This window comes from Natator depressus, chromosome 2 (assembly GCF_965152275.1).
Source record: "Natator depressus isolate rNatDep1 chromosome 2, rNatDep2.hap1, whole genome shotgun sequence".
NCBI classification, from domain to species: Eukaryota; Metazoa; Chordata; order Testudines; family Cheloniidae; genus Natator; species Natator depressus.
Window position 1 is genome coordinate 158,715,629 of NC_134235.1, and position 23,735 is coordinate 158,739,363.

A 23,735-nucleotide genomic window follows, 5' to 3' on the forward strand; every position below is an offset into this window, starting at 1 on the left:
ACCCTACCAAATTCACAGTCCATTTTTGTAAATTTCATGGTCATAGCATTTTAAAAATCTTGAATTTCATGGTTTCAGGTATTTAAAGCTTAAATGTCGCAGTGTTGTAACAAAGCATGAATATGTATTTTAAAACCGCAAAATATAAACATGTAAATCCCTTAAGTCAGTATTTTTCAAACGGGGGTCTGACAAGGCTACTGTAGGGGGGTCATAGTATTGCTACCAGTGCTTCTGTACTGCCTTCGGAGCTGGACAGCTGGAGAGCACCTGCCCAGACGCCCAGCTCTCAAGGCAGCGCTGCCACCAACAGCAGCGCAGACGTAAGGGTGGTAATACACCGTACCATGCCACTCTTGCTTCTGCACTGCTGCTGAGGGCTGCGCTGCCTTCAGAGCTGGACACCTGGCCAGCAGTTTCTGCCCTCCGGCCACCCAACTCTGAAGGCAGTGCAGAAGTAAAGGTGTCCATATTGTGACCCCCCCTACAATAACCTTGAAGTCTCTTTTGGGTCAGGATCCCCAATTTGAGAAACACTGTGTACTTTTTTATACTTTTACCCTATATATTTTTAGTATAGTATATGGTCTTTTGTGTACTTTTATCCAGTTTCACGGGGGAGACCAGGTTTCATGGTCCGTGACGTGTTTTTCATGGCTGTGAATTTGGTAGGGCCCTACCAATGATTTTCAGAAGCATCTGAAATCAATAAGAGCTGTGTTCTGAACATATAAAGTGCTATGTACTGTTAAGTACCCACCAAAATCAGGTCCTAGATATCTCAAATTGGTTGTTTAAAATTAGTGGATACTTTTCATCTTAATTTCTCTGTGCCATGGTTTCTCTTATGTACAAATCTGATTAATACCACCCCTTTACCTCACAGAAGTGCTCAGAAGATAAATTAATTAATGTCTGTGTTACACTCAGATACTATAGTAATGAGCACCATAGAAAAGGCCACAAGGAAATGAATGTCTGGCTTTAGAATAAATAAATAAGGCCTAGCGCCATAAATTGAACAGAGACCAAAATACTCATTAAGTGAGCACCTATTCGTTGAATGAGGCAGGGATCCGATGGAAAAAAATAGTATGTGATCATGTGTACCCATGGGGATTGAATGGGGAGTTAAGTGACCTATGAGAAAATCTCTCTATTTAAAGGTGTTTCTCACTGTAAATATGACAGGTTTCAGAGTAACAGCCGTGTTAGTCTGTATTCGCAAAAAGAAAAGGAGTACTTGTGGCACCTTAGAGACTAACCAATTTATTTGAGCATAAGCTTTCGTGAGCTACAGCTCACTTCATCGGATGCATCGGGGGGTCACAAATAAATTGGTTAGTCTCTAAGGTGCCACAAGTACTCCTTTTCTTTTCACTGTAAATAGTTTCTGAACCCAAATCTCAGCATGCATTAACTGTGTGCCCTCAAACACTTTTACATGTTGTTTGCTGCTTTAGGTTAATTTATTTCCATGTATCTCTCAGCCTTCCAAGCTTCCAGTCTTATGGGTATAATTATTTAGTCAACTAGAAAGGTAACTAAAACCTGCTGGCAAAGAAACAGTGGAAGAAGAGATCCTGGTTATTGGGAAGAAATGTCTCTCATTCTATTAATAAAACTGTTTTGGGAGGGGAGTGGTGGTGTAACCTTTTGATTGTGAAAAGAAAGGGTCAAGTCTTTAAAGGTGAATTACAAAGCAAAAAGAAGTACCTTTTTCTACCGCTTTATAACATAGGAATATGGCCTCACGACGTTTTCTTTCTTTCACCCCAATTATTCCATGCTTTGGCTTTTTACATTAGAAGGAATATCACATCCTGACCTTCCCTCTCTTTCCTGGAAGGCCCTTGCACACAGAAACTGAGCTATAGCTGTCCCAAATGATGGGGAAGGGATCTGAGTCTTAGACTTATTAAAATTCAGCCTTCCCCAGTGCTCTTGGTTTGGACCAGAGACCACAACAGATACTTGCATTTTACCTTCCACGAGTCACACATCACCTTGCTCCACCCATCACCCTCCTGTTGTCTGGAGATGACATTCTACTCTATTAAGCTGCTTGATATTGGTCAGAGACTGTACCCTCCAGATACAAGGCAAAGAGTCCCTTTCTCCCTAAACATCCAGTCCACAGACCCTATTTTCTCCCCCCTTCTCAGCTGTATCCTACGCACTTTTGCATCACAGGCTTGGGAAGACTGGCCCGGTAGGTGCAGGTTATATCACCATACATTAAAAGACACAGAGTTGTCATTTATATATGTAGCGATAAAAACTCTTATGTAGCAACTTGTGGGGATAACCTGTCAAAAGATGGCAGGACTGGAGAAGTAGAATTAAAGTAGATGGTGTAGAATGAGGATTTCCAGTTGTTTGATGTCTAATATATTTGATCTAAATGTGTTTTAATGAGGTTCTTTTAGTTTAATGCATATATTTATAACCATAACCCTGCCTTCATGAAATTTTTGTATGGTAATTGGAAAATATACACATTTACCACCTTAATTCTGTCACATTATGCACAGTATAAACTGGGGCTGGTTGCCAGAATCAGATAGACTACGACAGCTAAAGACTCAGACTGCTAAAGAGCTAGGGGGCTTGACTTTCAAAAGAGCTCAGCATCAATAGTTCTCATTTAGGCATCTAAATAAGTAGCCACATTTCCCATGGGAACTGAAGGCTCCTGAGCTCTGAGAATCTAGTCCTAGATTAATAGGGCCTCATTCTCCATTGCCTTGCACCTTGGGCTGACACAGCTTTGCAAAGTAGGATTGACCTGTTACCCCGTCAGCTTGATGGTGTTTTACACCCACTTTTCCATCACATAGCCTGGGTGCAAATGAGGGAACAAAGGACAAGGCAGTGGATAATCAGGCCCATGGAACTGACTGCTAAGATATTACACTGCTAGTTTTATCCTGCCCCTTAGAGACGGATGTCTGGTTCTATAGTGTTCTGGCACTTTGCAGAATAGATGGACTAATATAGAGATCGGATGATCTATGAAAATATATCAGAGTTTTGGAACTCTTGCTCAAATTAAAAATTAAAAGAAATCCTGGAAAAAGAAATGTAACTTCTAATGAGATGTGTCAGGAGAATATTGAATATATTCTCGTTCCTGACATGAATCAGATCTTCCTGTATCCTCACTGGGAATTTGTGCAGGGCTTAAATTCAAAATATGCATTAGAGATCCACACTTCAGGTATGAGAGCTTCATTTCAGATTTTACCTTTGCTCAAAAGCAATAACAAAAATGAAAGTTCTGTGCATAGTTAGTTTGTCATTTTCAATTGCTTACATCCAGTTCAGCAAAGTGGCATATTGGAGATATCCTGCACTTGTTTTATAAGAATAAGAGTATAGATTAAAGTGGTTTTGACTGAGGATTATTAGTCATGGTGAAATAACAGAAAGTGAAGTTTTGTGCCAGTTTAACCTTTAATAATTAAAAGAACCATGGCACATTATTATTTGGAACAAGGTGAATTTTGAATATTGATTTGATGTGTTTTGAATAGCATACTTCATTTTGGTTATTGCTTGTGTCAGTTTGCTTTAGTGCTTGGCAGATAGCAATGCCATACAAAAGAAGAGTGAAAACAATAATAGCAAAACAATTAAGGGCCTGATCCATAGCCTGTAGAAGTCAATGGAAAGACTCCAAAGAGTTGAGTTGTTTTCTTTAGATTACACCCTAAAAGAAGGAAAAAAGACCATTATGTACAAAAACTTAAACACACACAATTGCCTTTAAACGTCCTCAGTTGATGACATGAACTGTCCTTTATGAAAAAGTCCTATAACATTTAGCATATAATTGTTCCTTTCTATGGGTTTGTGAAACATCCTTCTGTAGCAAGGATATTTTAGTCACTATTAAATCCTACTGCCTGTAAAATAACTTCTATAGACCCCTATTAGTTTGAGTGCTATTAAATTCTATGTGTGGTAATCTTAACAAGAGGTGATTGGTGATTTCTACTGATATCTTCATGCTAAACGTTGTGGCCATAGACCATTGTTTCCTAAGCACAAAGGTAATTAATGCTAAAGCATGTTAATGGCTGTGTTATCAGAAAATAATGTCTTCATTAATGCATAGCTGTACTCTGAAATAAATTTATCATTTGAGCTGCCAGTGCAGTAAATGCCTAAGTTTCTCTTCCCTGTAAACTGTCAACTGCTCAAGTTAACTGCATAAAACTCAGTCTTGTGTATATGATAGTGATGCTACTTTACCCATTCTTCTGTAATCCAGTTCTGTATTTCTCATGAACCTGAAATGCTCTGTGATGTCAATTTCAGTTTTGAGCACCCTCTGCCCTATTGCATTGAAGTGAGATGGCACTGAACAGGGAATCCATAGCCAAATGCCTCTGGGGAGGCGGAAGGGGAAGGTGCTGGAATTTGAATTCAGAATCGGATCTGAATGTTGTGGCTGCACCTCTCTCTGTAATAGTCTGAACCAAACCCCTGGATCCTAGACACCTAAATGCTTAAGTGAGGAGGGAGGCTAAAATCTGGTTGCGGGGCTTAAATGTTACAGTTTGGAACCATTTATAGTATTTTTGAAAGTGGAACATACATGTCCAGTTCTGTATAGATGTCAGTGGCACTGGTATGAGGTGTGTGTGTGAGGGGGTGCCTGTGTGTATAAAATAGTATAACACTGACTGTTTTCACGGTGCAAATATTTTTCATAGACTCTAAGGCCAGAAGAGACCATTGTAATCATCTAGTCTGATCTCCTGTAGAGCACAGGCCATAGAACTTGCCCAAAATAATCCCTAGATCTAATTTTCTAATATCTTTTAGAAAAACATCCAATCTAGATTTTAAAAGTGTTAGTGGTGGAGAATCTACCATACCCCTTGGTAAATTGTTCCAATGGTTAATTACCCTCACTGTTAAAAATTTATGCTGTATTTCCATTCTGAATGTGTCTAGGTTCAACTTCCAGCCATTATATTATGTTATACCTTTCTCTGCTAGATTGAAGAGCCCATGGAAGAAATAGACTGTAATTAAATAATCTCTTAACCTTCTCTTTATTAAGCTAAATAGATTGAGCTCTTTGGTTGGTCTGCACAGCAGTCTAAGGCCAGGGTTCAAACTCAAGATCAACTCTAAATCCCATTCTGTCTACACACAAATTGCGCTAACCCAGAACTCAGACCTAGGGTCCCAGGACCCCATGGGAGTGGATTGTCCAAGCTTGAGTCAAGTTGGACTCAAGGTTCAAGCCCTGTTGTTTTGCAGTGTAGATGAAACCCCACTGGACTTGTGCTCTGGGAGTCCACCAAAAGTATTCCACAATCCCACGGGCCAACCTTCTTTGTCCCCTGGACAGTCAAGTTTGGTGCACAATCAAGTTTTCCCATATTGCACCATGAACAAAGGGCTAGAGCAGACACATGTAGGCAGGAAGTCTGGGATATAGGTGGTTGGGCTCAGGCCTGCATAATGCAGTGTGGATGCTGGAGGTTCAATAATTCCTAACCTGGATTGAATGTAGAAATGAATGAATGTAGAAGCTTCAAGCACTAGGTTAACAAACTCAGGGTCTGCTAATTTGAGTTCTACTAACCCCGGGCTTACATTGCAGTGCAGACATACCCTATGTGTCTATCACTCACGACATGTATTCTAATCCTTTAATCATTCTTCCAACTCTTCTCTGAAATTCTCCAATTTATCAACATCTTCTTGAATTGTGGGCACCAGAACTGTATGCCAGCAGCGGTCACACCGATACCAAATACAGAGGTAAAATAACCTCTCTACTACTATTTGAGACTTCCCTGTTTATGCATCCCAGGATCACACTAGCTCTTTTGGACACAGCATCATGTTGGGAGTTCATGTTCAGCTGATTATCCACCAGATCTTTTTCAGAGTCAAGGCTTCCCACACCATAAGCATGGACGACATTCTTTGTTCCTAGATGTATATGTTTACATTTAGCCATATTAAAATGCATATGTTTGGATATGTTTGCTTGCATCCAGTTTACCAAGTGATCCAGATCACAATGAATCAGTGACCTGTTCTCTTCATTATTTACCACTTCCCCCAGTTTTTGTGTTCTCCTCCAACTTTATCAGTGATGATTTTATGTTTTCTTCCAGGTCATTGATAAAAATGTTAAATAGCGTAGGGCCAAGAACTGATCCTGGTGGTACCCCACTAGAAATACTACTCAATGATTCTCTGTTTACAGTTACCTTTTGAGGCCTACCTGTTAGCCAATTTTTAATCCATTTAATGTGTGCCATGTTAACTTTATATTGTTCTTGGGTTTTTTAATCAAAATGTGTGGTACCAAGTCAAATGCCTTATTGAAGTCTAAATTTATTACATCAGTATGATTATTTTTACCAACCAAACTTGTAATCTCATCATAAAAAGATATCAAGTTAGTTTGACAGGATCTGTTTTCCATTAACTCATGTTGATTTGCATTAATTACATTCTCTTTAAATTCTTTATTATTCGAGTCCCATTTCAGCCACTCTTGCTCAGGATTGATGTCAGGTTGACAGGCTTATAATTTCCTGGGTCATAGTGTTTACCCATTTTAAAAATAGGCATAATATTAGCTTTCTTCCAGTATTCTGGAACTTACTGTAAATTCCTCAGCCAGACATTTTAAATCTCTTGGATGCAAATTATCTGGACCTGCTGATTTAAAAATGTCTAACTTAAGTAGCTTCTGTTTAACATTCTCCAAAGATACTAGCGGAATGGGAGGCATGTTATCATTACCATATGATGAGTTTATATAATCTATTTTCCCCCCAAAATACATAACAGCAATATCCATTGAACAATTCTGCTGTTTTTGCATTATTATTGATAATTCTACCATTTTGGTCTATTAATGGACTTGTACAAATGTCAGGATTTTTTTTTGTTTCTAATATATTTTAAAATATCTCCGTCTTATTATCTTTAACTGTACTGGCCATAGATATCTCTTTTTATCCCTTTGCTTCCCTTATCAATTTTCTACAATTCCTAACTTCTGATTTATATTAATTGCTATCAGCGTCCCCTTTCTTCCATTTGTTACATATAGTTTTATATTTTTTATAGCTGCCTTCATTTCCCCTCTAAACAAAGTTGTTTTTGCACCAGTGAAGGCAATATGGTTTCTTATACTGTAAACACTTGCAGCACTTTAACCATATAAGTAGTCCCATTGAAGTCAATGGGATAGCTTACATGGTTATAGTTAAGTAGATGTTAAGTGTTTACAGGATCAGGAGCATGATATGGAATTAATCCAACTGTTTTTCTGGCAGTGGAAAGCTGTTTAAAAATAAATTGAGCTGGAAGTCTGCTGTTAATTCTTAAGTTTACATAGTCAGTATTTTGGTGGATCACTTGATGATTACCTGTTCTGTTCATTCCCTCTGAAGCACCTGGTCATTGGCCACTGTCGGAAGACAGGATACTGGGCTAGATGGACCTTTGGTCTGACCCAGTATGGCTGTTCTTAGTTCTCTTTGGGCTTGCGAATGCTTTTTTTATTTTTGTTTTGTTTTGTTTTTTTATTAAAAACATGTGTGACAGAGCACTATGAGCAGCACCATGATCACTGCCATTGTTGTAGCCTAGAGAAGGCTGCAGGCCTACCTGAGGGCAATTATACACTTTCTGTTTGGGGATTGTGAGCATCTGGGTGACAATCACAGGGCTAGCAAAGTAATTGGGGAGAACATAATGGGAGGAAACAGCAAGCAAGGGGCAGGTCAGGATGGGCTTGGAATGAAATTCAGAGGGTGAGCTTGGGCTGGGCAGTGAGGCCTGTAGGGTATTACCATTTAAGAGAAGAATAAAGATTCACATTGGTGAAAGATAAGCAGTCCTGTGTGTAGGAAAAAACAAACAAAAAAAAAAACAAAAAAAAGAGGAGTATTTGTGGCACCTTATAGACTAACAAATTTATTTGGGCATAAGCTTTCATGGGCTAAAACCCACTTCATTTAGCCCATGAAAGCTTATGCTCAAATAAATTTGCTAGTTTCTAAGGTGCCACAAGTACTCCTTGTTTTTTTTTGCTGATACAGACTAAAAGGGTGACCACTCTGAAACCAGTCCTGTCTGTGTTTGTGATAGTTAAATTACAGTAACTCCTCACTTAAAGTTGTCCTGGTTAACATTTCGTTGTTATGTTGCTGATCAGTTAGGGAAAATGCTCGTTTAAAGTTGCTCCCTTATAACATCATTTGGCAGCCACCTGCTTTGTCCACTACTTGCAGGAAGAGCAGCCCGTTGGAGCGAGCTGGTGGGGGCTTGGAACCAGGGTGGACCGGCAGCCCCGAATCAGCTCCCCGCTCCCCTAAGTTCCCTGTGCAGCAACTGCCCAGCAGGCTGTCAATTGCCAGCAGTTCAGTTGTCCCTCCCCCCACTGCCATGTGCTGCTCCTGCCCTCTGCCTTGGAGCGGCTCCCCGAGCCTTCTGCTTGCCGTGCAGGGGGTGGGGGAAAGAGTGGGGATAATATCAGGGTGTCCCCCTCCCCCCTGCTCCCGCTTACCCCATCTTCCATAGAGCAGGGGGGACTCATGACGGGCTCAGGATGGAGGGAACTTCCTGGCAGCAGCTGTGGTCTCAGCTTGCTGATCTACTTAACAAGGCAGTGTACTTAAGAATGGGGTCAGAGTACCTAAAGGGGCAATGAGCATCTCTCTCTCACACACGGTGTGTGTCTCTGTCTGCCGTGCTGTCTCCCCTCCCTCCATTCATGCTGCCTTGTAGAGTGTGAGGCTACATTAACAACAATGAGTTAACCCTTGAGAGCTCAGCCGATTGCTAGTTCATCATTTAGCAGTAAGGCATTCCCTGGGAAATATCCCACCCTCTGACTTCACCACCTCAACCAAGCTTCACAATCATCATCGCTGTGTACCAGTATTAAATTGTTTGTTTAAAACTTATACTCTGTGTATGTGTGTGTGTGTGTGTATGTGTGTGTATATATATATATATATAAAATTTCCATGGAACCTAACCCCCCCCATTTACATTAATTCTTATGGGGAAATTGGATTCGCTTAACATTGTTTCGCTTAAAGTTGCATTTTTTAGGAACATAACTACAACGTTAAGCGAGGAGTTACTGTAGCTGAATTAGCCAGTCAGTGAGGTTCGCTGAATTGTGACAGAGGCGCCTTGTGACAGCATGCAAGAAAAAAAGACAACCCTTTAGCTCCTCACTCCCTCCTACTTTCAGAGCATCCCATGGGAGATTGTGATATTCCAGGGGAATCATTTAAGGAGGAGCAAACTGTAATTCCTCTTTAATCCCTTCAGCATCTCAGTCTCAGTTTGCCTTATATAAAGAGAAGAACAGGTATACTTTAAAGATGTGGTACTCTCTCATGCCCTTGTACACTTTTCTGAGGCTGCACCCCTTCTTATTTCTTCAAAATGGAGTGAGTGAGTCCAACAGATGGAAAAGCTTGCCAGGAACAACATATACGTGTGAAACACCATATCATATTTTTTCCAGCAGGAGCATCTGTTGACTTGGCTAGTTCCCCTGCGAGTTAGATGAAGAGCTGTTAAGTAGCCTCTAGCTCTGGAACTGAATGCTAGGATTTGTCCTTCTGGGTCCTGCATTATGTTCCTTTGACTAACCCTTTAAAAGAAAGTATAAATAACAGCTAAAAATATCCATATGTCTTTTTAATATACATCTTCTGCTATACTTAACATTACTTGGCACGTCATAAGCGTCGGTACTGGTATCCTCATATGGGTATTTTTTAATTAAATAAGTATGTGTTCATTATCACTACACCTTTAAAATGAGTAATTCTCTATTCATTAATTAGCACTTGTAAAGAGCTTTGAACATGTAAAAGCCCTATATTAGTGCTAGGTATTACTGTTAGTTTTGAGATTCAGTAGTAGATAAGGTACAAGGATTTCACTTTTCTGATAAAATTTGGAAAAATAAATTGTGCCTATGTTAATCCTTCACGAATGCAGTCCACTGACTTCCAATAATATATAATTAGAGCTGGGTGAAATATTCAAAACAAATTATTTTTCCACCCTGACCAATTTTATGGATTTTTGTTTGCAATACTTCTGTGAAACTTCCATATTTTTTGCATACAATTAGAAGGATGCACATTCTGACGAGAAGAAATAGAGTGAATATTTGAGAACAGCAACATTTCTGCAAGGAGGAGGAAGAAACTTCTTGAAGGAATGAACACAAGGCTTTGAGCACAGAACTCCAAATCCTATTCCCACCTCTGCCACAGACTGGCTATAATACATTGTACTTTAATAGCATTTTATTGGCTGAGCTTCCAGTGTCTTACATTCAACTTGATGACATTTGTTTGGATATAACATGACGATATTTGAATGCCACATCTGATCAATTCCAAAACGTGTGTGAATTTATCTGAACGGGGTGAAGTGCGGGATAGGTGAAGCCCCTGCTTTAGCAGAGCCACAGCTTCAAGCACCTCTGTAATTGTCTATAGATCAGAGAAGTTGATGGCACTTGACACTTTCCAGCATAACAATACCTCATCCCATCTTTTCTTGTCCTCCCAGTAGCGTTTAACGTATTGACACCCTATGGGTATGTCTATGCTCGAGTTAACCCAGGTTCTTACCTGGGCTTTAGCCCAGCCCACTGAAGTCCATACAGAAAAACCTTTAACCTGGGTCTGGAGATGCTTTGCTGACCTAGCTAGGGGTGTATATTGAGTTCTGCTTTAAGTCAACCTTGCAGTGAGGATGCAGGCAAAAAAAATCACCCAAGTATTGGTACTGCCCTAATGCCTTCCCACAATTTCCCTCCAAAGGACAGACAGGTTCTCCCCCAGTTCACAGAATTAACAGGGGAAAGTATCCTACAGTGTCTCAGCACAAAAAACCATGGAATATGCCCCAGATACACAAGGGCGAGTGCAGAAACAGTGGGGATGCGGTAACTCGGGTAGGGCTTTGCAGGTGGGACACTCACACTGGGGCTGAGAACTTACACAGTTGCTCAGACCCGGGTGCCAATCATCCAGGCTAACTGCACAGTGAAGGCATACCCTGAATGACTTACCTCCCAGACAGACAGACAAGAGAAATTACAGTGGAGTGTGACAGGGCGTGCATGCACCACACTGGGACTGCAGCGGTTAATTTCTCTCTTTGTGATGAGGAGAACATGCCCCCTCGACCCTGCTGGGCTCCAGCTGGAGGCCAGGTATAAAAGGGAGCAGCCCGGTTCATTTGGGGCTGTCCACCGGAGAGGATGGAGGTGTGCTGCAGACTCCCGCTAAAGGACTGCGGCACTTCATGGCGTGGAGCATGTCAGGAGCATGTCAGCCAGACAGCAACAACCCATGAGCCCCAAGCTCTGGAAACCACAGAGAGAGGAGAGACGGGGGAACCACGAGACCATGAAACTGTGGAGAAGCAGGTAGGAAGTAACTGCTCCTGAGGGAATTCTACACCAAAAATTTAAAAATTCTGCAAGAAAAAATTTAAAAATTCTGCACACAATATTTTAAAAATCTGCAAAATTCTGCATATTTTATTTGTCAAAATAACAGAATATAATCACATCAGTTTCAATTATTTTTGGTCATTTTATTTCAAAATACCTATCGGCAAGTATGTCTGTAACAATACAGACAACAAAAAAGATTCGGAAAATGTTTTTTGACAAATAGATTCCTTACTAGGCATATTAAAGTAGAACTCTGAGTAATAATTAATTTAAACTACAACACAGAACCGTATTTCTTGCACCCCCTCAGAAACAGTGCACAGGCTAGGGGGGGAGTCGGGTAAGGAAAGAGCTGAGGGAGAGGGAAGTAATTGCTGGGAAAGAGCCTGGGTGCCAACTTGGAGGATTGTTGGGTGTGGGTGGGAAAACTATGGAACAGTGTTTTTTTTTTTTTTGAGGGTAGTGGGAAGGGACTGTAAGGGAGCTTCCTGCTTTCAGACCCTGGCTTAACCCTAGCCTCTCCCATCCAGTCAGGCACATGTGTCCCTCCACTCCCACTCAGGCACCCATTCCTCCCATCCCCATTTGTCTCTGCGCCCCACCCAGCCACTCCCCTGTCCCTATGTGTCCCTGTACCCCCTCCCCCGTCCTCATTTTTCTCTGTACTCCACCCAGCCATTCTCTTGTCCCTGTGTAGCTCTGCACCTCCTCCCGCATCACCATGTGGCTCTGCACCGCCCTCCCCCCTGTGGCCCTATGCCTCCACTCCCATTCAGCCCCTGCCCCACTCTTTTCTCCCCCACTAGCCCTTAGGATCCCCTGTCTGACCTGCCCCAGCACCCCATGCTGTCTGTCTTCACATAGCCCCTGTGTCCTGACCTGGCCCACTACCTGGTAGGCAGGCCTCTTTCTCTTCCCTCGCTGGCGGGGAGCTGCTGCTCTGTTCTATCACCACATCACCCTCTGGTGGGTAAAAGTAGAATTGCAGAAGTTATTTTCTGCTTAGAGCTGCTGCTGTTCTTGCACCACAGCGCTCTCTGGTGGGCAAAAGCAGAAGTGCAGCAACATTTCAACAGAAGCTTTTTTCTGCACAAAAAGATTAAAAATATGCTGGGCTCATTAATTATGCATCATGCAGTCATGCAGAATTCCCCCAGGAGTAAAATAACCTAGGGAGTCTTTGTGGGGAGGTTGTTGGAAAACCGGAGACTAGCTCGGCGTTTTTCAGATGGATCCCTGCTGAGCTGCTGGTGGGAAACCCCACAACTGGCAGGGTCCTGGGATGAAACCTGGTGGAGACAGAAGGCCTGGTTCCCCTATCTTGGCTACCGCCCACCCTGGGTGGTGGCCTTCCTCGCCAGCTCTATTGAGTCTGGCCACTAGGCCACACAGCCCTGGTTGTGAGGGCAGCCTTACTGACTCCAGTCACTAGGCTGCACAGGCCTGATTGAGAGGGCAAGTAGATTGACTTGAGCTGTTAGGCCGCATTGCTCCAAGACCCAGAGGAGTCACACACATTTGACTGCGGGCCTATAACGACTCATGCCCCATCCCAAAAGGGGATGTGGGATGCATGACGTGCAACATGGAGGAAAGGGAGGGATGAGTGGCATATACACAGAGCCCCTGGCATAGGCATGAATGGGGAGAAAGGAGAATGGCGGACAATGGTATGGGGGGATGGTGGTATGGGGAGAGGTCACACACAGTCTCTGCCATATGGCAGAGAGGAGAATGTGGAGTTGGGGGCTCTCAGAACCTCTGCCATTGTGGGTAATGTGAAAATAGGGGACATGGGGGAAATGAAGGGGCACACATATCCCCTGTAATGCTGAGGAAGATTTTTCATTCAAAATTTCTTGTGGGAAAATCTTCAGTTTTCCTATCAGCTCCAGTGAACAGTTTAGAAAAAGTTGGCCTTTCTGTCTCATTTTCTCCAGCTGTCCAATAAGGATAATATTTATTTACCTGCAACTGGCTGATGACTAAGTGCTGAATATTTTCAGGTTCAACTTTATAGTAACGAAACTGAAACCCATATACGTGAAATAATTCACCTGGGATACGATGCAGTCTTGTGGATGAGCCATACAGTCAAAAGGAGCAGAAAACTGTGTCTGATTATCAATTTCCCATCTATACAATGGTGATATTTACCTACTTCTTAAGGGTGTTGTGACACCTAAGTGATGTTTTTAGGTGCAAAACATCATTAAGCTAAAAGTAGAAGTCATACTAGAATTTAAGAATTCTGGGATTCCGCCTCTGTATTCACTGCTCTAGGTCATGTAACCTCCTTGAAGGTGGTGGCAGCTGCTGTGAGGGTAAATTTATTACAGTATCCAAATAGGAGGGGCTGGGATAGCAGAGATGTTTGTTTCATGTGAAGCAGAGACCGAGTAACTTTAGGGATAATACTTGTTTTTGCTTATGCTGCTAAGATTCTTGTTCAGTGTTGGAAGAAAGTCACTGTTCGTGCTTCACCTTTATAATATGGCACCTGCTGTTCTGCCGTTCTCCTTAAAAATTTGCAGTGCTGCTGTTGGTGAGACTTCTGCATGAGAGGGGCTTTTTTGGTTGTAAGTTGCATGAATTCTGGTAAGATTTCCCATTTGAGTGTAGCTTTTAGGCCCATTAGTTCATCTATGGATCATTCCTCTGCTCATTGAAATCAATGGAAAAACTCCCATTGTCTTCAGTGGGAACAGGATTGTTCCCCTAAAGGGAATTTTGTACCAGAAAATGGTTGTGGCACTTAAAACATCAGAAAAGATCTGTATTGCATATTCAGAGTAAGAATTGTTCTCCAGAATGTCCAGAAAAATGATATAATCCTTAGTGAAAACAAAGGAACACATGAGAAAAAAAAAGTTTGTTGAATCAGAGTTAGGAGAGTCAGAATGGCCTCAATAACTAAAAAGCATTTTTTACAATGAATGTATTAACGTTAAGTCCCCCCCCCCTCCTTCCCCAGCATTTCAAGATTCCCCTCCTGCCCCTCTGTATCTATTATGTTTGGGTGAAAAACAGAGAAAAATTGCCTTCTGCATTGCATCAATTCTGTCATTTGAAAGATTCTCTTTCTTTTGACTGAAACAAAGCATTCTTTATAGTATCATGTACTGCTGTGCTGTTTTTTAAATTCTTCATATGGCAAAGACTGACTAAGTCTTCCCATTAAAAGCTGTCAGGGTTCCCTCCCCACTCTGAACTCTAGGGTACAGACGTGGGGGCCTGAATGAAAGACCCCCCCTAAGCTTATTTCTACCAGCTTAGGATAAAAACTCCCCAGGCACAAATTTTCCCTTGTACCTTGGGTTTAAGTAACACTGCCACCACCAAGTGATTTAACAAAGAACCAGGGAAAAGGATCACTTGGAGTTCCTCTTCCCCCAGCAATCCCCCCCAAGCCCTTACACCCCCTTTCCTGGGGAGGCTTGAGAATGATATCCTAACCAATTGTTTACAAAATGATCAAAGACCCAAACCCCATGGTCTTGGAACAATGGAAAAATCAGTCAGGTTCTTAAAAGAAGGATTTTATTTTAAAAAAAGAAAGGTAAAAATCATCTTTGTAAAATCAGGATGGAAAATACTTTACAGGGTATTCAGATTCAAAACACAGAGGACTTCCCTCTGGGCAAAACCTTAAATTTACAGAAAACAGGAATAAACCTCCTTCTTAGCACAGGGAAAATTCACAAGAAAAGCAAAAGATAAACTAATCCGCCTTGTCTGGTTTACCTAAACTGGTTGCAATATTGGAGACTTGGGTTGGGATGGGTTGGAGAAGATGGATTTCTGTCTGGCCCCTCTCAGTCCCAAGAGAGAACCCCCACACAAAACAAAGAGCATAAACAAAACCTTCCCCGCTCCCAAGATTTGAAAGTATCTTCTTTCCCCATTGGTCCTGTTGGTCAGGTGCCAACTAGGCTATTTGAGCTTCTTAAGCCCTTATAGGTAAGGAATAATTCTAGGCTACCCTTAGCTGTATGTTTATGACAAAAGCCTATCACTTCAGTTATTCTTAATCGTTCACTGGCATTTGGGCTGCACCTGGCTCCATTGTTGCATATGGACTGAGCAAACAGAACAGTTTGTAGCTCTTTCTGAAATCAGCCTAGTCTTTTTTTAAGGTCCTACAGGGTAAATGCTAAAATATTCATATATTTTATGCTTTCCTTAGTACAGGTTTGCTGGGATTCTCTTTTAACTCCAGTAGAATGGATTACATATTTAAGGGAGAAGAAGTTTGTGAACCTGGGGAAAGAAACCACTAAAGGCTTGTGTACACCATGTATTCTGGAATAATTTGAAAGTGGATTAAACTAATTTGGTATAAGGCATTCTTATTTTGGAATAAGTGCCCACATGTGGAGCTATTCCATGACAGCTACCTGCTTTAAATTCACACCCTACTTTATTCTGGAATAGCTTTCATGTGTAGACAAGCCCTAAGACAACTTATCTTCTCTACTACTTTATTTTGGATTTTCTAGGATTACAAAAGTGTAGAGTGGAGTTGGTCAAATTATTCACTGCAAACAATTTATCTGCTGGATTTAGGCCTGGTTGGTTTTGAAACATTCTTTTTTACCGATTTGTTCGGTATTTGTTGGAGGGGTAATTTTGGTGAACATAAAGGGAGAAATCCAGGTCCTACTGAAATTAATGGGAGTTTTTCATTGACTTTATTAGGGCTGGGAATTTACCCAGAGTATTTGAGCCCATAAGTTATTTACAAGAACACCTTCAAGTATTAATAATTCATGATTCACTATTCCACATGCATGGCTAGTCACCTAAATCAATGGTCTGTTTTCTGAACAGATGACCTAACCTTTATAAGCAGGAGGAGGGGCACCAGAAGACATCACTGATGTTGAATCTCTCCAAAAGCATATGGGTGAGGCTCAAACAAACCTGGTAAATTTTAGGACTCTTTTAAATTTGTTCTTGTTATCTGCACAAGAAAGAAAACTATTTGGCAAAATGTGTAGATTGCAGATTTAAAAACAGCTGGGTTTCTTCCTGCCTGAGCAAGAAAGATATAACCCAAAGTGATTGGCTGTTCAGCGGAATTCACATATCAGTTCTCTCTTGTCAGAGAGAACCCTTCTAATTGGAAAGATTATGGGCAGATCTTTGTCCAGTTCCTTTAATTGTCTGAGATCCAGAGTTCTGGTCAGGGGGTTAGGTGTTTATTTCTCTCAAACCGTATTCCCCAGTCCCATAAAGAACCACACACTTTCGAATGTAACTGCCAAATGCATGAGTTAAATCCATGGGTCTCAATTTTATGTTGCTCTACCATTTTATATTGCACTAGCAATTCTCAATGCTAAACACACAGCCATTTAAGGTGGTTGGGCAACTGAGCATAAATATACTTTTTTAAAATTTATTTTTATGGTTTTTATGTAAAATACAAACACAATACAAAATAAAACATATATAAATGCATGCACAAGATGGAAATACCATATAAATAACAACAATCAATGTTCATTATTTGTAAAACCTCGGAGAAAAAACAATCCCCCCCCAAACCTGTAGCAGTAATGCAAGGCGTCAATTATTATAAAGTGACTAAATACATAAATAACAAGCACATAAACTATGAGTAATGGAGACTAATATATATTAAATTGCAAAAGTATACAATAGTTTTGTGTGTGACCAGACATCCTCCTATTTTTCCAGGTGTTTCTATTGAACACAGTCATTTTTTCCAGTAATGAAGTAGTAGAGTGCTCACTAAGCCAGTCTGTGCATAAGGGAGGAATTGCGGATTTAAATTTTCTCAAAATAACTCTTTTGCCATTAGAATTACTTACTGCAGTCCATTTCTTAATGTTGACTGGTAATATCAACAGTACCCCTAAAATATACAAGTGTGGAGCAGGAAAGATAGCAACACTTGAAGTTTTTGAAAGAGCACTGAATATGGTGTTCCAAAACACATGAATTTTTGACAGGTATGGAAGATGTGTGAAAGGTTGGCATATGGCTGTTTGCATCTCAAACACTCTTTGTGTTGCCAGTCTAGCCTCAAACAAATATTCTGGAATCCAGTATTACCTGTCTGATATCTTGTTCTGGAAGAATCGCAAAGATAAAGAACTTGATGTATCTTTCACATTAAGCCAGATATCCTCCCAGGTTTTTGTTGTGATAGTAAGGCTAAGTTCTTTCCCCCATTTTTATTTGAGACTGAGATTGGGACGTTAATGCAAAGCATTAAGACACCAATAAATAATTCCTACAAATTTCAGAGTAGCAGCCGTATTAGTCTGTATCCGCAAAAAGAACAGGACTACTTGTGGCACCTTAGAGACTAACAAATTTATTTGAGCACAAGCTTTTGTGGACATCTGATGAAGTGAGCTGTAGCCCACAAAAGCTTATGCTCAAATAAATATGTTAGTCTCTAAGGTGCCAGAAATACTCCTGTTCTAATTCCTACAAGTGAGTTTTGTTTCCATATTTCTTAATATGTTGTCCTAGAGGTGAGAGAATTGAAACAGACCAATTGTTCCCTATCCTTTCATGAATCCTGGAGTTTAGCTGCTGAAAGAAGGAACTCTGAGACAGCGGTAACTGATATGTTATACACATAAGGGCAGTCTATAATCCTGAATAATATATTTAATTTTTGTTAATCCTTTTTCTATGCAAATTGTCTTAAAGGAGGGGTTGGCCTTGATCCTGAGGCATGGGTAATCCCACAGTGGTACAAGAAGAGAATTAGTAAGATCAGATGTTGTAATCATCTTAACGTGTTGTAGGATACCCCATGTAGATACAAAGACTGGAATTTTCCTCTAGGGTGTAGGTAGCCTCTTAAGGTATATAAAAGAAGAGAGGGAACCAAATGACATAGCTAAGCTTTTTTTGATCTCAAACCAGGCCAGTGTGAATACAGAGCTACTGTGGGGGCATCACCTCACAGGAGGACACATTTGGAATGCTAGAAAATATAGATACATATCTGGCAACCCCTTCCAGTTGCCCAGGATATTTTAATGTGATAAGCAAGGCTGTTTGTTAGCCCATAAAAATTGCATGATACACCTATTTATTTGAGCAAAGGAGAGACCTAGAAAGGCAATAGGCTAATGATATAAGTCATTCTTGGGCAGATATTCATTTTGGCTATTTCTGTTCTCCCCAGTAAGGACACAGGGAGGAGACACCACATCTCTACATCTCTGGAAATTTCTTTTATTATATAGTCCATATTTATACAAACAATTATGGGAAGATCAGGACAAATTTTAACACCTAAATAAGTTATTTCCTTGCACATTTGAAATGAAAAATACTGAAATTCAGAAGAATCTAGTCTTTTGGTTATATCCATTGCTTGTGATTTATTCCAGTTAATGCGAAAACCAGAGATCTTTCAAAAAATATCAAGTACATTCAATAATGAGGGGATTGATGAGGATGGATTCTTCAATAGTACAGAAATGTCATCAGCATACAAACTGATTTTGTGTACTTTCCTGTTTATCGACACACCTTCAATCGCTAAGTGCTGATGTATTTACATTGCCACTGGTTCAAGAGATACATTAAAAAAGGAGGGGCAAGAGGGGACAGCCCTGTCACTTCCCTCTTTCTAGTTGAAATGTTGGAGAAATAATGCTATTAGTTGATAGTGAAGCAAGGGAGAGTTGTATAATACACTGACCCAATTCAGGAATATTGGTTCAAATCTGATTTTTTTAGGGCAGCAATTAGAGAAGGCCATTTAACCCTATCTAAAGCTTTCTCTGCATCTAGAGATATGGAGGGAACATCTGACCTCTGAGCTTGCCTGATGAAGTAAGTAATTTTTCTCATTATCAGCAGCCAATCTTTCTTAATGAAACCAACCTGTGTGTATAACTGACAAGATGATGGTGTTCAGTTGTGTCACTAACATTTTTTCAATTACTTTGCAGTCTGTGTTCAATAGAGAGATGGGGCGCAAATCGCTTCAGTTGCAACCATCTTTGTTCTTTAATATTAAAGTAATTAAAACAGTTCTAATGTCATGAGACATAGTTTCTTTTTAAAATGTCAGCGAAGACCTTTGAAAGAATAAAAGATAGCTGATTACAAAATGTTTTGTGGTAGTCTGAAGAAAGCCATCCATCCCAGGGATCTTGTCAGAATTCATATTTTTTAGATCCTCTTCGATTTCTTGTGTTGCGGTAGCTTTGTCCGTAAACACTGGTTCTGAAGTTAGGGTATTAAAAGGTAGGTCTTCAATTAAGTGATCAAATTTATCAGAGTCAAACTGGTTGTCTGATTTTTATAAAGCTTGATAGAACTGCTTAAATTGATTGTTTATATCTATTGGTTCAAAGATGCCACTCATCTTGTAAAGAAGAAGAAATATTATTGTTGGCTAGTTCCATCTTAAATCTTCGGGCAAGTAGTTTATCTGTTTTATCTCCCCATTCATAATATCTTTGTTTCACCCTGTTGAGTGCAATTTCAACTTGGTTGGATAAGCATTCATTATATTTATATTTGGCATTGATTAGAGAACATAGGAGGCTTTCATTATTTGGGTCAGTCTTGTGGATCATCTGCAACTCATCAATTTCCTTGTCCAGAGAGTATAGTAACTTGAGTATTTCTCCGTTCTTTTGGGAGAGATACTTTATGCATTTACCCCTTACAATAGTTCTCAGAGCTTCCCAAAAGATGGTAGCTGAGATAACCGAATGGTTAAGCCAAGGTGGTCTCTTGACATACTTCCTATCTTTCCTATGCAGTGGGATAGTTTGCTCTTGTGCCCTTAATAATGTCTCTTCGAAAAGCTGCCAACTGCCAATCCATTCCGAAGACACAAGAAAATGTAAATTCTGGAATAAGATGAATGTACTGTAGTGAAATATGTATTGTCAACCTCCTTGGGGTGTCTCAGTATCCATATATGTCTTTTAAATCAAATTAATTCATTCATAATGAGGGTTGGCCTATTGTGCTCTGAGAGCTGGGTCTTCTGTAATTGGATTTGTCCAGATGTCTGTCTGGTGTAGTATTCCAGTCACCTCCCAGTATTATAGGAATGTCTTTTCTATTAAAAGGAATGTCTGTGATGTCTTTGAAAAATTCAGAACTACATCCACTTGAATTGTAAATGCTTCTGCAAATTAACTTTTTTGAGTTGAATCACCTTCAGGAAGAATGTATCTTCCTTCGGGATTAGACCAAGACTGTACAACCTGCTCTTAGAATTCAATGATGAATGATACTCAACACCTATCCACATCACTTTGATTCTATCATCATCTATTTCTGCTAGATAAGTTTCTTGCAATAAAGCTAATTGGCATGTATTTGATCTGAGGTGACTCAGGATTTTAAATCGTTTGGCACATTAAGTCCCCTCACATTCCAGAAGCATACTCTTAAGAAAATTCATGGCAAAGTTTTAAAAGATATATTAAGATATATAACCTTATCCTAAAGATACACATTTCCCCGTTGAGGTTGTAAAACCACATCTCTAGGATATAGTCTGTATTTATATATATTGGATACTGGTTAGTTTTGAATGTATTTATGGCTTCAGGTGAGCCTCAGTGTCAGTTACACAAAAAGATCTATAGTTAAATATCATGTGTCTTCCAAAGTATATTTTGTAACAGAAAACAAACAAACAAAATATATTTGTGTTTAGAGATGTTTAGATTATTATTAGATAATATAAGGGCAGGGAGGAGGGGATAGAGGTGAAGACATCAGGGATCTGAATGTGCTCACATTGGCTTGTTTTAAATCTTTTGTTTAAGTTACATATTACCCTGTACATATCATTGGATATTCTGGAATTTGTATAATATATTCCTACCTACAGAAGATTTCATGTCTACATATATGCACATATGTATATACATAGACATGTACACAGACTCATCACACGTAAATTTACACTTTATTTGGTAAATCAAATATAAATTAGTAAAAAATCTAAATAATAAAAATATAACTTTATATATGATCATATTCCTAGTATGTAAAATTCCCTGCACAAATTGACTATCTAGTCCTATTTAAGATTTAGGTTTATAATCTGCTTTACATGTCAGCAGTATTGACTGTTCCATGGGTTGTGGTTACATAGTATGATCCTTCAGAGATAAGTTTATCCTTAGTTCTGCTCTATGTATTGCAGTGCTACCCAGTTGTTATTGCTCAGTTCCAAAGGAGATCAACAGAAGCGTTCAGTCTAGCTGGTTATCTGCTAGGAGCAGGAAGGTTGCGTAAATCAGAGTTATCGTATCTACAAGGATACACAAGAAAACAAACTGGTATTTAAACTTGTTGCGGTATGCTTTATATGATAAAAACCTTCTTCTATTTTCGGTTAAATCTGGTTTCTCTGTCTTTGAAGTATCTCCCAAGCTTCAGAGGAGGTTTTGCAAAGTCTTGTGGAGCCTGCTAAATCCATAGTGAAGATGGATGGGTACTTGATATTGTATCTAATGTTGGTCCATTCAGGATTTCCTTTATGCCCACTGAATGCAGCCCTCTTTTTGTTAAGCTCAGCTGAGAAGTCAGGCCTTTGTGGCCTTTGTACATCAGGGTTTCAGCTTTTCTGGTAGCATTCATTAACATTACTTTATCACTGAACTTCAGCAGCTTGAAGATGCTGGGTCTAGGCTTGCCAGACTCCTGCCTTCTAATACCATGCATTGGATAAGCCCTTTCAATATCTAATGAGGACGGTGGTGGGTTCAATTATGTATGTCAGCAGCTTCTGAAGAAAGCTGATAATATCCTTCCCCTCTATACCCACAGCAATGCCCAAGAGGTGAAGCTTGTTCTTTAATATCTGTTTTCTAAGTCATCCTGTTTTTCTTCCAGTTTGTCTAGCCTAAGCTTTAAGAAGGCTGTTTCTTCTTTAATTTCCCTGGTTCCAATGGCAGTCTTTTGTAGCTCGTTTTCCAAGTGAACCATTCAGAATTTTATGTCCCATACATCTTGAGAGGGGCCATGAATATCTTTTGAGATTGAATCCAGTCTGTCTGTGATGAATTCTTTCAGCACCACGATATCCCAGGCAAGATTCTGATGTGACATTCCAGTTTCCTCCTTCAGCTGCCAGATTCAGGTTTGGTCTTTTGTTGCCTCTCATTTTTTCATGGCAATCCATATTCAACAGTTTGAAGTTTATCCGGTTGATTAATTTAAACATTTATGACATGTCAAGGTTCCTTCCCCACTCTGAACTCTAGGGTACAGATGTGGGGACCGGCATGAAAGACCCCCTAAGCTTATTCTTACCAGTTCAGGTTAAATACTTCCTCAAGGTACAAACTTTGCCTTGTCCTTGAACCGTATCCTACCACCACCAAGCATGTTAAACAAAGAACAGGGAAAGAGCCCACTTTGAGATGTCTTCCCCCCAAAATATCCCCCCAAGCCCTACACACCTTTTCCTGGGGAAGGCTTGATAAAAATCCTCACCAATTTGTACAGGAGAACACAGACCCAAACCCTTGGATCTTAAGAACAATGAAAAACAATCAGGTTCTTAAAAGAAGAATTTTAATTGAAGAAAAAAAGTAAAAGAATCACCTCTGTAAAATCAGGATGGTAAATACCTTACAGGGTAATCAGATTCAAAACATAGAGAATCCCTCTAGGCGAAACTTTAAGTTACAAAAAGACACAAAACCAGGAATATACATTCCATTCAGCACAGCTTATTTACCAGCCATTTAAACAAAAGGAAATCTAATGCATTTCTAGCTAGATTACTTACTAACAAGTTCTAATACTCCGTTCCTGTTCTGTTCCCAGCAAAAGCATCACACAGACGGACAGACACCCTTTGTTCCCCTACCCCTACAGCTTTGAAATAATCTTGTCTCCTCATTGGTCATTTTGGTCAGGTGCCAGCGAGGTTATCTTAACTTCTTAACCCTTTACAGGTGAAAGGGTTTTTCCTCTGGCCAGGAGGGATTTTATAGTTCTGTATCCAGAAAGGTGGTTAACCTTCCCTTTATATTTATGACAATCAAGTTGATTAATTTAAACATTTATGACAGAAACTTATCGCTAATTTGCTAGGAAAGTAATTATTAGAGTCAAATTGATATGTGAGGAGTGAGGGGGTCCGAGACTAGACAGCCATCTGCCTCACAGGTACCATGTGACCATGGATATACTACTTTGTATGTGAATACACGTGTTAGAACAAGTATTTTCATACATAAAACCTCATTGCTAAGCTAGG